Source organism: Ascaphus truei, chromosome 4, assembly GCF_040206685.1.
Source record: "Ascaphus truei isolate aAscTru1 chromosome 4, aAscTru1.hap1, whole genome shotgun sequence".
NCBI classification, from domain to species: Eukaryota; Metazoa; Chordata; class Amphibia; order Anura; family Ascaphidae; genus Ascaphus; species Ascaphus truei.
In genome coordinates, this window is record NC_134486.1 from 93,023,711 (window position 1) to 93,039,794 (window position 16,084).

The window sequence follows — 16,084 nt, forward strand, 5'->3', positions numbered from 1 at the left end:
TTGTTTAAAAAAAGAAGACATGCTACAAGTATTTCCTCAAAGTATAGAACCGGTTAATTAAAAAACAAAAACACATGTAGGATCAATTTGTACATTTGTATAACGTTTTATTTGTATTGCAATGTTTTTTGTCACCATTCTAGGATAGGCTGGTGCCCATCACATGGGTAAATTAGGGGTATACTCTATAAGGAAGTAAAGGGACTCATGGTGTTTCGCATAGCCCTTGAAAAAGTACTGAGGGAGAAACATGATGGGCTATTCCTATTATCTCAATACATCTATAATGTTAAGTAGGAAAGGGGAAGGATCGGTGGTCCATCCGCTCCGTGAAAAAAGGTAAGAACTCACCAGCAAAGAGGTTAAAAATGCTATTTTATTAAACTACATAAAAAACAAAAAACAGACAGCACAAAAAACTCTCCCACGCGTTTCACGCCTACTGTGGCGCTTTTTTAAGGAGTGACGAGAAAGGGGAGGCCCTGGGTATTTAACGCACTCCCCGTCATACAAAACAGCTGTTTTAAATAATCAATTAATTCTGTCTTGCAGGAAGAAAAGGAGAAGAACGGGGAAGAAAAGAAAAACAGAAGAAAAAAAAGAGAAAAATCTTTTCTGCAGTGGCACAGCACAGACAATACAACTTAATCAAATAAAGTGAATAAAAAATACATAGAAGATGTTTGACAATGATTGTGTCCAATGACTGAGTGTTTGATAACTAAGGGGGCAACCTATCTTACCTCATAAGAATTAACCAACCATAAAAAAAGAGGGCCATCAGAAGGAATATGTGCAAAAATAACCCATTCATGTGTGGAATCAATTGTACACACAACACTTCTATAAATGGTTCTATGCACATAAATCCTAGGAAGGACAATAGGTTGAAAAAACAATCAATGTCAAATAAAGTCTTGAGAAATTAAATCAAATCAAACAAAATACAACAAACCTGGCAAAAGATATCAAAAAGGCAAAACTAGAATCTGTACATACACACGACAGGTGGAGGCAGATATTTATAGAAAACTGGGAAAAGAATGCACCATGGAATTAATTCACAGATTGCTCCTCAATAGTCTAAAATAATAAACCATACATAATAACCAGTGTTCGACAAACCTATACATTTGCTCGCCCCGGGCGAGTGGATTTAACCCCCGGGCGAGTAAATATTGGCCCAAGCAGCACACGTTTGGTACTAGGTGGCGAGTAGATTTTTTTGTGTGGCGAGTAGATTTTTTGGTGATTTGTCAACCACTGATAATAACTATGGTACAATACTATAAAAAGCTCTTCAAGTCCCAGTCAATGTTTAACCCATTGGGTACTAAGGTATTAAGTGTAAATATCCAAAATGCCTCACATCTGTGAAGCAAGTTGCCTCTGTCTCCACCCCTGTAATGTGGCTTAACAGATTCCAGTGCAACACATTTGAAGTTCATCAAACTCCCCTTCTGACACATATCAAAATGTTTTGAAACTGGGTGTTACTGATCTTTTTTGATAATTAATCTCATATGCTCAAGTATGCGTTGCTTTAATGGTCTTGTGGTTAATCCCACGTATCGTTTATTACAACCACACATGAGCATATAGATAACATGATCAGTATTGCATGTAATGCATGACAGTATTTTGAACACCCTAGTACCATCAGACCCTGAGAACGTTTTAGTCTTTACAAGATACTTGCACATTTTACAGTGATAATGTTAAGTAAACTGGACTATAATAGTCCTTCCCATAAATATGGAACAGAGCAGTCCAATGACTGGTGTAACTAGATGTTAAAATCCAAAAATAATCAAACTTTAATATATCGTTGATTTGAACACCAAAATGAAGTATATATATATATATATATATATATATATATATATATATATATATATATATATATATGTATATATATATATATATATATATATATATATATATATATATATATATAGATATATATATATATATATAGAAAAAAGAACAAAAAAGAAACAGGCGCACACCTAGTGCATTACCACAATAAAAATGTATTGGAAGAACATAAAATCTAACAAATGGCCACTCACAAGGATACAGCAAATAAAAGCGTGTATGAGATAGGCTCTCATGTGCCTTGCAGCTCAATCACCAGCATCCGTCCGCAGTCAGTGGCGTCGTCACGTGGATCACCTTCGTGAACCGGAACCGGAAGAGGGATCTTTCACCTTCAGTGCTCCATCACATTGGTCCCTCCGGGAAACAGGCACCTCAGATGTATAAATGTATGAGGTAGCAGGCCGGGAGAGCAGCACACGGGAGCCAAAAGTTCTCAGTCAATCTGCATCAGTGTTTGTGGGCAAATGGCGGCCGGACTCTAGCCACGCCCTACGCGTTTCGTCATCAAATGACGACTTCTTCAGGGGATACCCTTCAAGCATATGTCCTTGGTATTTATAGGGAGGTGAACAGCAAGTAGCCAATAAAGGATTAATGATTTAAAGCAATCAATTGAATCAATTACACATATACATATGTACAACTAAAACAAGTATAAGCAAATTCTAAATATTCTGAGGACCCCATCGATGTCCAAGGAGTGATATACAAACTATAAATTGAAACAGCATAACTAATGTTATAAATGTTATAAATATGCTTGATATCACTGATGATGTGAATACAATTAGTGAGTGGAATATAACAGGCTAAATCAATAGACAAACAGCACTATAAGGTGCATAATAATTAAATATAAAGTTTGATTATATTAAGACATTCTAGAGAGTATATTCGAAATGAACTATTTTTATCACAAAGTATAGAACAAATGACATGTTTAATAAGGTCAGATCTATTGCACTTGATTATTAGTGACATCTCAACTAAGGAGATCACGAATGAATGAACCATAGTATATGAACAGCTATATAAATTAGCAATAAACATTTTCATTCAAACCAATGACACCCAATAAAATGGCAAATAGTTACCTGATATATTGCCAGGATGTTAACCCATTGTTGGAATGTCAGTAGGGAGTCAGAGGAGGTAAAAAAGATGGACCCAAAAGCAAGGACAGATAAAATGGGAGCGACGGTGACTTAAACTAATATAAAGGTATTGTGTAAATTAAATATGAATGCTGTGTTCTAATGAATATAAAGATGGATTATGTGTTATATGCATCATTGTGAATAATAGTGTAAAATGCATAGTAAAGTGTATGTGAGTAATGTGAATGATGAAGAATTATGTATAACTAAAAATTATCAATTATAATAAAGAAAAAATATATATATTTATTAAGAACTAATGGAATTGAATGAAATAAAAATAAAATAAAGTGACAATAAAAATAAAAATGAAAATAAAAATAAAAGGATTAAAGATTAAAATATAATGAAAACAAAAACAAATTAGAATATTGATTAGAATATTGACCATTTGTGGAGATGAATCGTAACAGACACGAAAGCTGACTGACCCCTTGAATGAATGAATAGGACCACAATGACCAGACAGAAGACCATAGCCCAGAGGGAATGCTAAGCATTCAAACCAGACCTCTGGAGAACACCCATTGGACGTGTTCAAACTATGGTACTAATGTCAATGTGGTCATTGTGTCCCTTGGGATAAGTTGTATCCAATATGTACATCCAATATGTTTCTCGGGTACATAGCTTCTGAAAGCGATCACCTCCCATATACGAGGGGGGGATGAACTCAATACCCATGACAGAAAGGGATTTGGGATCTTTGTTGTGACTAGTACAAAAGTGACGGGAGAGGCTGTGTGTTTGACACCCATTGATAATATTCCGCCGGTGCTCTAGGAACCGTGTACTAAGGGCTCTAGATGTACGGCCTATATATTGTGTTCCACATTCACATGAAATAAGGTACACAACGTATTCTGTTAAATAATTTATATGGTCTTTTATTTCATATGATGTACCATTTGAATGTGATGTAAACTTGTTGGATTTTGTCAAATGTTTACAGGTTAAACACCGGCCTCTTCCACAGCTAACATTTCCCTCCCTAAGAGCCATATTCTGATTAGTAATCTTCTTGGTTTTGAGTTTACTTGGTGCCAGTATTGTTTTGATGCTCCTCGCTTTTCTGAACACAGTTGGAGCATATTCTGGTACTAGGTGACCAATAACAGGATCGTTGCGTATAATTTTCCAATGACAATTTAAGATATTTCTAATTTGGTGAGCAGATTGATTAAATTGTGTAATGAATTTCGGTGCATTATTTGATTTATATTCCTTTTTTCTGCACATTGATTCAGATTTATTTTTAGATTTTTCCAAAAGTGTCTCTCTTTTAATAAGACCTGCATCCTGAAAAGCTTTGTTGACAACAGAGGCATCATAACCCTTTTCCAAAAACTTCTTTGATAGATCTTTCCCCTGTGATGCAAAATCAGAGTCCTCTGAGCAGTTGCGCCTAATTCTATAGAACTGGCTTTTAGGCACGTTATTTAGCCACTTTTTATAGTGGTTACTGCCATAATGTAAATAGCTATTGGCTGACACTGATTTGAAGTTTGTTCTTGTTTGAATCTGATTTTCTGTGCCAATGAATAGTTCTAAATCTAGAAAGACAATGGTGCTAGGGTGTACAGTATGTGTAAATTTAAGGCCCATCTCATTAATGTTAAAGGATGACAGAATCTCCTCCAGGATATCCCTATCACCATCCCAAATGAAAATAATATCATCTATGAAACGGCCATAGTATACCAGACCACCCCTCAGACTAGCATTCTCCTAAACATGGGTTCTCTCCCACAGACCCATGTAGAGATTAGCATAGCTGGGGGCAAATCTGGACCCATAGCCGTTCCACAGATTATGCTCAGAGGACTGCTCAGAGGACTCTGATTTTGCATCACAGGGGAAAGATCTATCAAAGAAGTTTTTGGAAAAGGGTTATGATGCCTCTGTTGTCAACAAAGCTTTTCAGGATGCAGGTCTTATTAAAAGAGAGACACTTTTGGAAAAATCTAAAAATAAATCTGAATCAATGTGAATAAGCAGAAAAAAGGAATATAAATCAAATAATGCACCGAAATTCATTACACAATTTAATCAATCTGCTCACCAAATTAGAAATATCTTAAATTGTCATTGGAAAATTATACGCAACGATCCTGTTATTGGTCACCTTGTACCAGAATATGCTCCAACTGTGTTCAGAAAAGCGAGGAGCATCAAAACAATACTGGCACCAAGTAAACTCAAAACCAAGAAGATTACTAATCAGAATATGGCTCTTAGGGAGGGAAATGTTAGCTGTGGAAGAGGCCGGTGTTTAACCTGTAAACATTTGACAAAATCCAACAAGTTTACATCACATTCAAATGGTACATCATATGAAATAAAAGACCATATAAATTATTTAACAGAATACGTTGTGTACCTTATTTCATGTGAATGTGGAACACAATATATAGGCCGTACATCTAGAGCCCTTAGTACACGGTTCCTAGAGCACCGGCGGAATATTATCAATGGGTGTCAAACACACAGCCTCTCCCGTCACTTTTGTACTAGTCACAACAAAGATCCCAAATCCCTTTCTGTCATGGGTATTGAGTTCATCCCCCCCTCGTATATGGGAGGTGATCGCTTTCAGAAGCTATGTACCCGAGAAACATATTGGATGTACATATTGGATACAACTTATCCCAAGGGACACAATGACCACATTGACATTAGTACCATAGTTTGAACACGTCCAATGGGTGTTCTCCAGAGGTCTGGTTTGAATGCTTAGCATTCCCTCTGGGCTATGGTCTTCTGTCTGGTCATTGTGGTCCTATTCATTCATTCAAGGGGTCAGTCAGCTTTCGTGTCTGTTACGATTCATCTCCACAAATGGTCAATATTCTAATCAATATTCTAATTTGTTTTTGTTTTCATTATATTTTAATCTTTAATCCTTTTATTTTTATTTTCATTTTTATTTTTATTTTCACTTTATTTTATTTTTATTTCATTCAATTCCATTAGTTCTTAATAAATATATATATTTTTTCTTTATTATAATTGATAATTTTTAGTTATACATAATTCTTCATCATTCACATTACTCACATACACTTTACTATGCATTTTACACTATTATTCACAATGATGCATATAACACATAATCCATCTTTATATTCATTAGAACACAGCATTCATATTTAATTTACACAATACCTTTATATTAGTTTAAGTCACCGTCGCTCCCATTTTATCTGTCCTTGCTTTTGGGTCCATCTTTTTTACCTCCTCTGACTCCCTACTGACATTCCAACAATGGGTTAACATCCTGGCAATATATCAGGTAACTATTTGCCATTTTATTGGGTGTCATTGGTTTGAATGAAAATGTTTATTGCTAATTTATATAGCTGTTCATATACTATGGTTCATTCATTCGTGATCTCCTTAGTTGAGATGTCACTAATAATCAAGTGCAATAGATCTGACCTTATTAAACATGTCATTTGTTCTATACTTTGTGATAAAAATAGTTCATTTCGAATATACTCTCTAGAATGTCTTAATATAATCAAACTTTATATTTAATTATTATGCACCTTATAGTGCTGTTTGTCTATTGATTTAGCCTGTTATATTCCACTCACTAATTGTATTCACATCATCAGTGATATCAAGCATATTTATAACATTTATAACATTAGTTATGCTGTTTCAATTTATAGTTTGTATATCACTCCTTGGACATCGATGGGGTCCTCAGAATATTTAGAATTTGCTTATACTTGTTTTAGTTGTACATATGTATATGTGTAATTGATTCAATTGATTGCTTTAAATCATTAATCCTTTATTGGCTACTTGCTGTTCACCTCCCTATAAATACCAAGGACATATGCTTGAAGGGTATCCCCTGAAGAAGTCGTCATTTGATGACGAAACGCGTAGGGCGTGGCTAGAGTCCGGCCGCCATTTGCCCACAAACACTGATGCAGATTGACTGAGAACTTTTGGCTCCCGTGTGCTGCTCTCCCGGCCTGCTACCTCATACATTTATACATCTGAGGTGCCTGTTTCCCGGAGGGACCAATGTGATGGAGCACTGAAGGTGAAAGATCCCTCTTCCGGTTCCGGTTCACGAAGGTGATCCACGTGACGACGCCACTGACTGCGGACGGATGCTGGTGATTGAGCTGCAAGGCACATGAGAGCCTATCTCATACACGCTTTTATTTGCTGTATCCTTGTGAGTGGCCATTTGTTAGATTTTATGTTCTTCCAATACATTTTTATTGTGGTAATGCACTAGGTGTGCGCCTGTTTCTTTTTTGTTCTTTTTTCCAGATATCACTAGGGACTGGTGATCCCTTTGGAACGGGCTGCAAGAAATCAAGGACATTTCCACTGGAACAGGACTTTATGTATTGAAGGTTTTTTAATATATATTTTTATCTTTTGACAATTTTTTCTATATATTTTTTATTAATAAATACATTTTTTAGATTTTTTACATTTTTTCCTTTAGGGTTTTTTGTCAGGAGATTGTAATGCTATTTGTAATTTTAAAAAAAAGTTCTATCATAGTGTATTAGCCCTATCTAGCTGCCCCTTCAAGCCTATCCAATTAGCTATTGTCTCTCCTACTAATATATATAATTAACTGGATATTTAGCGGCGCTACTTCATATTGTTTTCTTGTTATATATATATATATATATATACATACAGTGCTCGACAAATAATAATAACCAGATTTTGGCTGCTGGCGAGCCGTGCTGCAGCTCTATTAATTCCCCTGCTCGCGCCAACATTTTCAAAAAAAAAATTTAAGAAATAAATCCTCTCCCTGATTGGTCTGACGCGGGGAAGAGGGCCGGCTGGCAGCTCTGGGTCAGCATCTCTCTCCCCCCTCCCCTGCCCCCAATCCCCGCTTGCTGCCAGGGGCTCTGACTTCCGTCCCCATGGATGCAGCCGGTGGGGTGGGGGCGAGCGTGCTAGCAAAGTTAGCTGCTGGATCCAGCGCGTCCCCATCCGGCTACGTTTCCCATCGGGGAGGATGTCCCCCACATGCCCCCACATACTCAATTTCCCCCCCAATGCCCCCACAGGCCCCCGATGTTCCCCGCAGGTCCCCCAATGTCACCCGCAGACCTCGATGTCGCCCGCAGGCCCCAGATACCCCCCCCCCCCCACCCAGTCAGTCATAAAGTCAGTCATACCCTCCCCCCCACCCAGTCAGTCAAACGTCAGTCACCCAATCACCCCACCCAGTCAGTCAGTAATCCCCACCCAGTCAGACACCCCGTCACCCCACCCAATCACCCAGTCAGTCACCCCACACCCCCAATCACCACACAGTCAACCCATCCCCCCACAGTCACCCTCCGCCGTATCTCACCCTCTCTCCGTCTCTCACCCTCTCTCCCGTCATCTCTCACCCTCTCTCTCTCCGTCTCTCTCTCCGTCTCTCTCACCGTCTTTCTCTCCCCGTCTCAACCTCTCCCCGTCTCAACCTCTCCCCGTCTCAACCTCTCCCCGTCTCAACCTCTCCCCGTCTCACCCTCTCCCCGTCTCACCCTCTCCCCGTCTCACCCTCTCCCCGTCTCACCCTCTCCCCGTCTCACCCTCTCCCCGTCTCACCCTCTCCCCGTCTCACCCTCTCCCCGTCTCACCCTCTCTCCGTCTCTCTCACCCTCTCTCCGTCTCTCTCACCGTCTCTCACCCTCTCTCTAACCCTCTCTCTAACCCTCTCTCTAACCCTCTCTCTAACCCTCTCTCTAACCCTCTCTCTCCCTGTCTCAACCTCTCCCTGTCTCAACCTCTCCCTGTCTCAACCTCTCCCTGTCTCAACCTCTCCCTGTCTCAACCTCTCCCTGTCTCAACCTCTCCCTGTCTCAACCTCTCCCTGTCTCAACCTCTCCCTGTCTCAACCTCTCCCTGTATCACCCTGTCTCACCCTCTCCCTGTCTCACCCTCTCTCCGTCTCTCTCACCCTCTCTCCCGTCTCTCTCCCACCCTCTCTCCCACCCTCTCTCCCACCCTCTCTCCCACCCTCTCTCCCACCCTCTCTCCCACCCTCTCTCCCACCCTCTCTCTCGTCTCTCTCACCCTCTCTCCCGTCTCTCTCTCACCCTCTCTCCCGTCTCTCACTCACCCTCTCTCCCGTCTTTTTTTTTTTTAATAAATAAATCCTCTCCCTGATTGGTCTGATGCGGGGAAGAGGGCCGGCTGGCAGCTCTGGGTCAGCATCTCTCTCCCCCTCCCCTGCCCCCAATCCCCGCTTGCTGCCAGGGGCTCTGACTTCCGTCCCCATGGATGCAGACGGTGGGGTGGGGGCGAGCGCGCTAGCAAAGTTAGCTGCTGGATCCAGTGCGTCCCCATCCGGCTACGTTTCCCATCGGGGAGGATGTCCCCCACATGCCCCCACATACTCAATTTCCACCCCAATGCCCCCACAGGCCCCCCGATGTTCCCCGCAGGCCCCCCAATGTCACCCACAGACCTCGATGTCGCCCGCAGGCCCAGAGATACCCACCCCCCCCCACCCAGTCAGTCATAAAGTCAGTCATACCCTCCCCCCCACCCAGTCAGTCAATAGTCAGTCATCCCACCCATCGCCAAGTCACCCAATCACCCCACCCAGTCAGTCAGTAATCCCCACCCAGTCAGACACCCCGTCACCCCACCCAATCACCCAGTCAGTCACCCCACACCCCCAATCACCCCACAGTCAACCCATCCCCCCACAGTCACCCTCCGCCGTATCTCACCCTCTCTCCATCTCTCACCCTCTCTCCCGTCGTCTCTCTCACCCTCTCTCTCTCCGTCTCTCTCTCCGTCTCTCTCTCCGTCTCTCTCTCCGTCTCTCTCTCCGTCTCTCTCTCCGTCTCTCTCTCCGTCTCTCTCACCGTCTCTCTCACCGTCTCTCTCACCGTCTCTCTCTCCCTGTCTCACCCGCTCCCTGTCTCACCCGCTCCCTGTCTCACCCGCTCCCTGTCTCACCCGCTCCCTGTCTCACCCGCTCCCTGTCTCACCCGCTCCCTGTCTCACCCTCTCCCTGTCTCACCCTCTCCCTGTCTCACCCTCTCCCTGTCTCACCCTCTCCCTGTCTCACTATTTGGATCTGGATATTTTATTTACCCTGTATATCTTAACTGCCCTATACTACACCGAAATAACTTATACTGCTTTCTTCCAGATCTGACTCAAGCTTCACACAGAAGACATCGGAATCCCCCGTAACCCAGAAGACAGGTAGGGAACACCTCCCCTCCAATGTATAACATTGCGGGAATGAGGTACCTGGACATTGAGGGTCTGCGGATCAGGTAAGATCCCAGGCGGGATTGCTGGTTTAAATATTGTGAAGCGGGGGCATCCAGGCACTAGTTAAGGGGTGCAGGAAACTAGTCATTCACATCTGGCTTTTTTTTCTAGATTCGACATTTATACACACACACACACACGGACTAATTGTAGTATAATGTAATACAATAAATAAACTTATGTCAAAAACTAATGTTCTTACTAGGAATTTATTCAATTTATTTCGTTTATAGTTTTTTTTATATGCGGGGCTGGGGGCGGGATTAGAGGCGGGGTTGGGGGCGGGACTAGTGGCGGGGTTGGGGCGGGACTAGGTGGCGAGTAGATTTTTTGGTTCGGCGAGTAGATTTTAGGGTGATTTGTCAAGCACTGTATATAAATAGTATAATAAAGTCTCTTAAAAGATCCTCTTAGTGGTGTGGACAAATGAGGTAGTGGGAATATATATTTGTACAGGCAATCCTCGCTATCCAACGTTTCACTTTACAACAAATGGCATATCCAACTCTTTAAAATGTAACCCTACGGGTCGTTTTTCGACGCCGGAATGCGTTATCGAACACCTGAATGCGTTATTCAACGCTCACCACCGCTGATTAACATGGGACTCACTTTACAACGGTTTCACTATCCAACGCTACTTTGAGAACGGATTCCGTTGGATAACCGAGGACTGCCTGTATGATGAATAACATAGATCAAGGTTGATACCAGCAATACTCAATGACGTCTTCTATCCCAAGTTAAACAGGGTGAATAATTATGTCGCATGAGGTAAAGCAACAAGGGGTTAATCTCAGTATCACACAGTATAATACAGATATAGAAGCGGTAAGTATATTCAAATTCTCATTCTATTTAGCAGTGCTGTCAGGTGCAAATTGTACAGATATGAAACCAATAGTAGTACAGTATTCAATCAGTAACAGGTCTGACAAGCAGATACAAGTTGCATGTGTAAACCTATAATGTGCGCTAAATCAATGACATCTTATAACCCAAGGTTGATAAGGTGACTGGTTATGTTGCATAGGGTAAAGCCACAAATACCAGTATCACAAAATATAACACATATAGTAAGTATATTCAGGTTCTCATTCTATTTAGCGATGCTTTCAGGTGCAGATTGCATAAGTATGAAACCAGTAATTATGGTATGTTCTATCAATGACAAGTCTGACAGGCAAATACAAGTTGCCAGTGTTAACCTATAATGCACGCCACATGAGAACATAGAAAGCCCAACCCATTCCAAGGCAAACAAGGCATGCAAAAGCACAATATTACTCTGACAATCTCCTCCAGAATACATCAAACCCAGCTAACTTCTGGAAGGTTATCAACAACATATTCCAGCCTTCTAACCATCAACAACCAAGTAATATCACTAAGGGGATATTACTCTGACAAACCCCACTGACATTGCAAATGCATTCAATGACTACTTTGTGGGGTGTGTCACTAACTTATTAGCGAAACGCAACCCAAACCACAAACATGAATCTCATCCTGGGAGTACCCATATAGCCCACCCCCTCCCAACACTGCTCACAATTTTCAATTTGTCCCAGTATCCGAAGGGGAGATTACACAAGCACTCCTCAAATTAAAACCAATGTGCAGCCAATGTGGACCTGACTTACTACAGTCTATGTTTCAAAGACTTGGTGCCCCAGCCATTGCCAACCCAATTGCTTCCATAGTCAACTCTATTCTGTCTGCAGGCCAAATTCCTAAGACCTGGAAAACTGCCAGAGTTGTCCCAATCTTCAAAAGTGGGGACAAATACACTGTCTCAAATTACAAGCCAATCTCTCTTCTCCCAATACTATCCAAAGTCATAGAAAAATGTGTTCACTACCAATTAAGCGATTACTATACCAAGACAAATTTCTCTAGCCAATTTCAATCTGGCTTTCGCCCAAAACACTCCACCGTAATTACCCTGCTAAAAGTTTGCAATGATATCCAGTGTGGAATGGAACGGGGACAACTCACTGGCGCAATATTCCTAGATTTTGCAAAGGCTTTTAATACTGTTGATCATGCTATCCTGCTTAACAAACTGCAGTGCTCTGGAATAGGGAAGCATGCTTTAAACTGGTTTTATTCCTATCTTTCAGGTAGATCCCAACTTGTGTCCATCTCAGGCTCTAACTCCAACCCCTTGTATATCACCTGTGGTGTCCTGCAAGGCTCTGTTCTGGGGCCCCTACTCTTCTCAGTGTTCATCAATGATCTTCCCACAGCTTCTAAGGAAGCTTCAATACACATGTATGCAGATGGGACAATCCTATATGCACACAGCCATAGCCTCTCCGACCTTGAACACATACATCAGTCCGACTTTTTGAGACTTGAAAACTGGATTTCCCAAAACAAACTGTTTTTAAACACTGACAAGACTGTAACAATGGTATTTGGGACCAAGACTAAATTTTTAAAGCTTCCAGTGACTGAGCTCCAGATCAGAACCAACACTAACAACACCGTAACTCCTGTTACTGGTTTTAAATACTTGGGCATATGGTTTGACTCCCACTTAACATTCTGGATGCACATTGATACCCTGACATCCAAAACCTGTGCCAAACTAGGTGTACTTTATAGGAACAAATCCTCCCTAAGCCTGCTGGTCAGAAAGCATATCACACAGCAGATGCCAATGCCAATTATAGACTACGGAGCCATAATATACGGCTCAGCACCCCAAACTCACCTTAGCAAACTTGACAGCTTCTACAATTCCAATATGTTGTTTTGTTCTCCAATGCAACTACAACACACATCACTGCGAAATGCTCAAAGAACTAGATTGGTCATCACTTGAGTCTAGGCGCAAAGTTCATCTCTCCTGTCTTGCCTTCAAATACTATCTGGGCAAGCTACCCATCTATCTGAACAAGCTCCTCACCCCTACCACATGCAGCACTTATCTCAGATCTGACTCCAAAAGACTGTTCACTGTCCCAAGGTTCAGCAAAGTATCCGGCCGCTCCTCCTTCTTTTACCGTGCACCCCAAAACTGGAACAATCTACCGGAGACTCTTACAGCCTCCACCAGTTTAAATTCTTTGACTCACGGCATACTAACTGAACTGCATACTCCCGGCATAACTAACCGGCAACTCCAGACTCTCGACATCACACAACTCTAACTCTACTCACCGGCGTTGGCTGCTAAATATAGAGCTAGCCCCGCCCCTCGTGATGTCAGCAGAACCTCCCCTCTTGCTCAAGCCTGCAGCAGAGTCCAGGCCTGTGTCTACCACTCAGGATAGGGCTATGAACGGGGAAAACCCATGATGATTACTGGTGCCTGATCTTAACAGGACTTACCACAGTAGAAGGAAGATAGGTATAGCCTGTGCTGTTTACAGGGGGCTACATATATAATGTATACTTATGTAACTGTATTTGTAACCATGTACTATTTGTCATTTTAACTCTATGCCCAGGACATACTTGAAAACGAGAGGTAACTCTCAATGTATTACTTCCTGGTAAAACATTTTATAAATAAATAAGTAAAGTTTGATTTGAAACAATAAGAGCAGCCCCCTGCTTGTGGCAGCGATAAATATAAAAATGGTACATCAAATCAGGTTGCTTATATATACTCAGACCTGCCAGAGTCTTTTGACAACAAGAAAATGGAAAACTTGAAGAGCAAGAAAAAAAAACCAATACTGTTATTCCAATGTAATAAATGTAATGTAAAATGTACTTCACTTCAAATCTCAATAACTTTTCCTACGTAAAGTTACCAATTCAGACTGATTATATAAAAAGCAAATGTCCATCTTTGCATTAGTTTAACTGCAGAAATCCTGTTTGTCGATATATAATCTGCACCATGCTTTGTCTAATGCACATACTGTAGGCATGCAGAGATAGTTACCAACTATGGGGGACCTTGTTTGAGAAGCGTAACTACTGTACAATATACTGTATTATAGGCTAAAGCTGGTAAATTCAGGGCATTATTGAAATCCCTGCTCTCTGATTGGATAATGCCCGGAATTTTAACCAATCAGTAATGGCCCAGAATTTTTGGTAGCTTGACAAGTTTTTCAGCCAATCAGCTTTCAGGTTTCATTCACAAAGAGTGAAATTTGCACTTAGACAGGGGAGGTGATTGGACAGGAGCCACCAGCAAGGCACTGACTCCTCCCCCACCGTTTCTGCAGAGAGCTCCACACAGGAGAGTGAAGGGAAAGGTTTGTGTGACTAAAGGGGGCAGCAGAGTGTTTTATTTGTGTGTGTGTCTTCTGTTGGTGTGTTTTATGGCTGTAGAGGGGACAGCAGAGTCTTGTTGGTGTGTTTCTGCTGTGTGTGTTTTGTTCTTTTCTTGTAGAGGGGGAGCTGCAGTGTGTGTGGCTTCAGTGTGTGTTTTGTGGGTGGAGGAGGGGTGCAGACTGTTTTGTTGGTGTGTGTCTGCAGTGTCAGTTTACAGGGGGATAAAGAGGGGGGCTGCTGGTGTGTGTTTTGTGGATGTAGAGGTGGCAGAGTCTGTTTTGTTGATTTGTGTGTCTCTGCAGTGTGTGTTTTGTAGGTGCAGAGGGGGGCTGCAGTGTGTGTTGTGGGTGGAGGATGGGTGCAGAGTGGTGTGTGTGTTTGTGTCTGCAGTGTGTGGGTTTACATGGGGGCTGCAGTGGGTGTAGAGGGGGCTGCTGGTGTGTGTTTTAGGGATGTAGAGGGAACGGCAGTCTGTTTTGTTAGTGTGTGTGTCTGCAGTGTGTTTTGTGGGTGTAGAGGGGGGACTGCTGTGTTTTGTGAGTGTAGAGGGTGGAGGAGGGCTGCAATGTGTTTTGTGGGTGTAGAGGAGGGGGGCTGCACAGTGTGTAGGGGGGACTGCAGTGTGTGTTTGTGTGTATAGAGGGGGCTGCAGTGTGTGTGTGTGTGTGTGTGTGTATAGAGGGGGCTGCAGTGTGTGTGTCTGTGTATATGTACAATTTACTTTTAATAAACTTGCAGTAAAAGCATAAGAATGTAAACAATCATGCTGATAAAAATCAATGACTACAAAAATGTATCTTTTTTATGAAAAATTAAAAAAAAAAAAGCCTATAATAGTAATAATCCCCTCAGAACAGGGCATTACTGGCCAATAATGCCCTGGCTGGGTTAAAGTCCCTCGGCTTCGCCTCGGGCCTTCAACTCTTCCAACCTGGGCATTTTTGGCCAGTAATGCCCTGTTCTTTAGGGACAATTCTTCCAGCGGAAGATCATGTAAACTGTTTGGAGCTCACCTGGCCTGGTTTGCTTTCTCCTTCCAGTATCTTGCTTTCTCTTTCACTTTTTCTTACTCTGCACACTTAACCCTTTTTCTACAACGGATAATAAGATTGGCTTCTTAAAAAAAAAAAGATTTCTTTGTAGTAGTTTTACTCCAGATTTCTGTTCTCAGTATTCCACAATGCTAAATACTTTGTTAACACTGTATGTTACAAACTATATTTAATTCACTTGCAGCAAGAGAACTCAGTGTAACAGGAACAAACAGTCTACTGCAGTGAAAGGATATGGGTCACATGACAGTTTACCCCAGTTAGGGAACATCTAAAAAAAATTCACAGCCCTTGCACTTTAGAGGGAGTGTCTGAAAATGTCAGTTATGTGCACACTCACAGAAAGTAAGAAATAGAGACTTTACCATGTCCAGGAATATTTTCATTGAGGATATTATTATATTTCGTGAAATATATAAATGTGTGATATGATTTATAATTAAAACATGTGAAGATTCTTACATAGCATAAAAAATATAT

The 16,084-nt window shown here is 41.6% G+C and overlaps 1 protein-coding gene across 3 annotated transcripts in view; it reads right to left on the minus strand.

Moving 5' to 3' along the window:
• The window catches only part of VRK2 (VRK serine/threonine kinase 2), a 109,512-nt gene extending 93,677 nt beyond the window's left edge, over window positions 1–15,835 (minus strand). For all 3 annotated transcript variants that reach the window (XR_012800940.1, XM_075596207.1, XM_075596206.1), the window contains exon 1: window positions 15,566–15,835. The gene's annotated coding sequence lies outside the window, so the exon portion shown is untranslated. The remainder of the gene's footprint in view (window positions 1–15,565) is intronic.
• Between the last annotated feature and the right edge of the window lie 249 nt (window positions 15,836–16,084).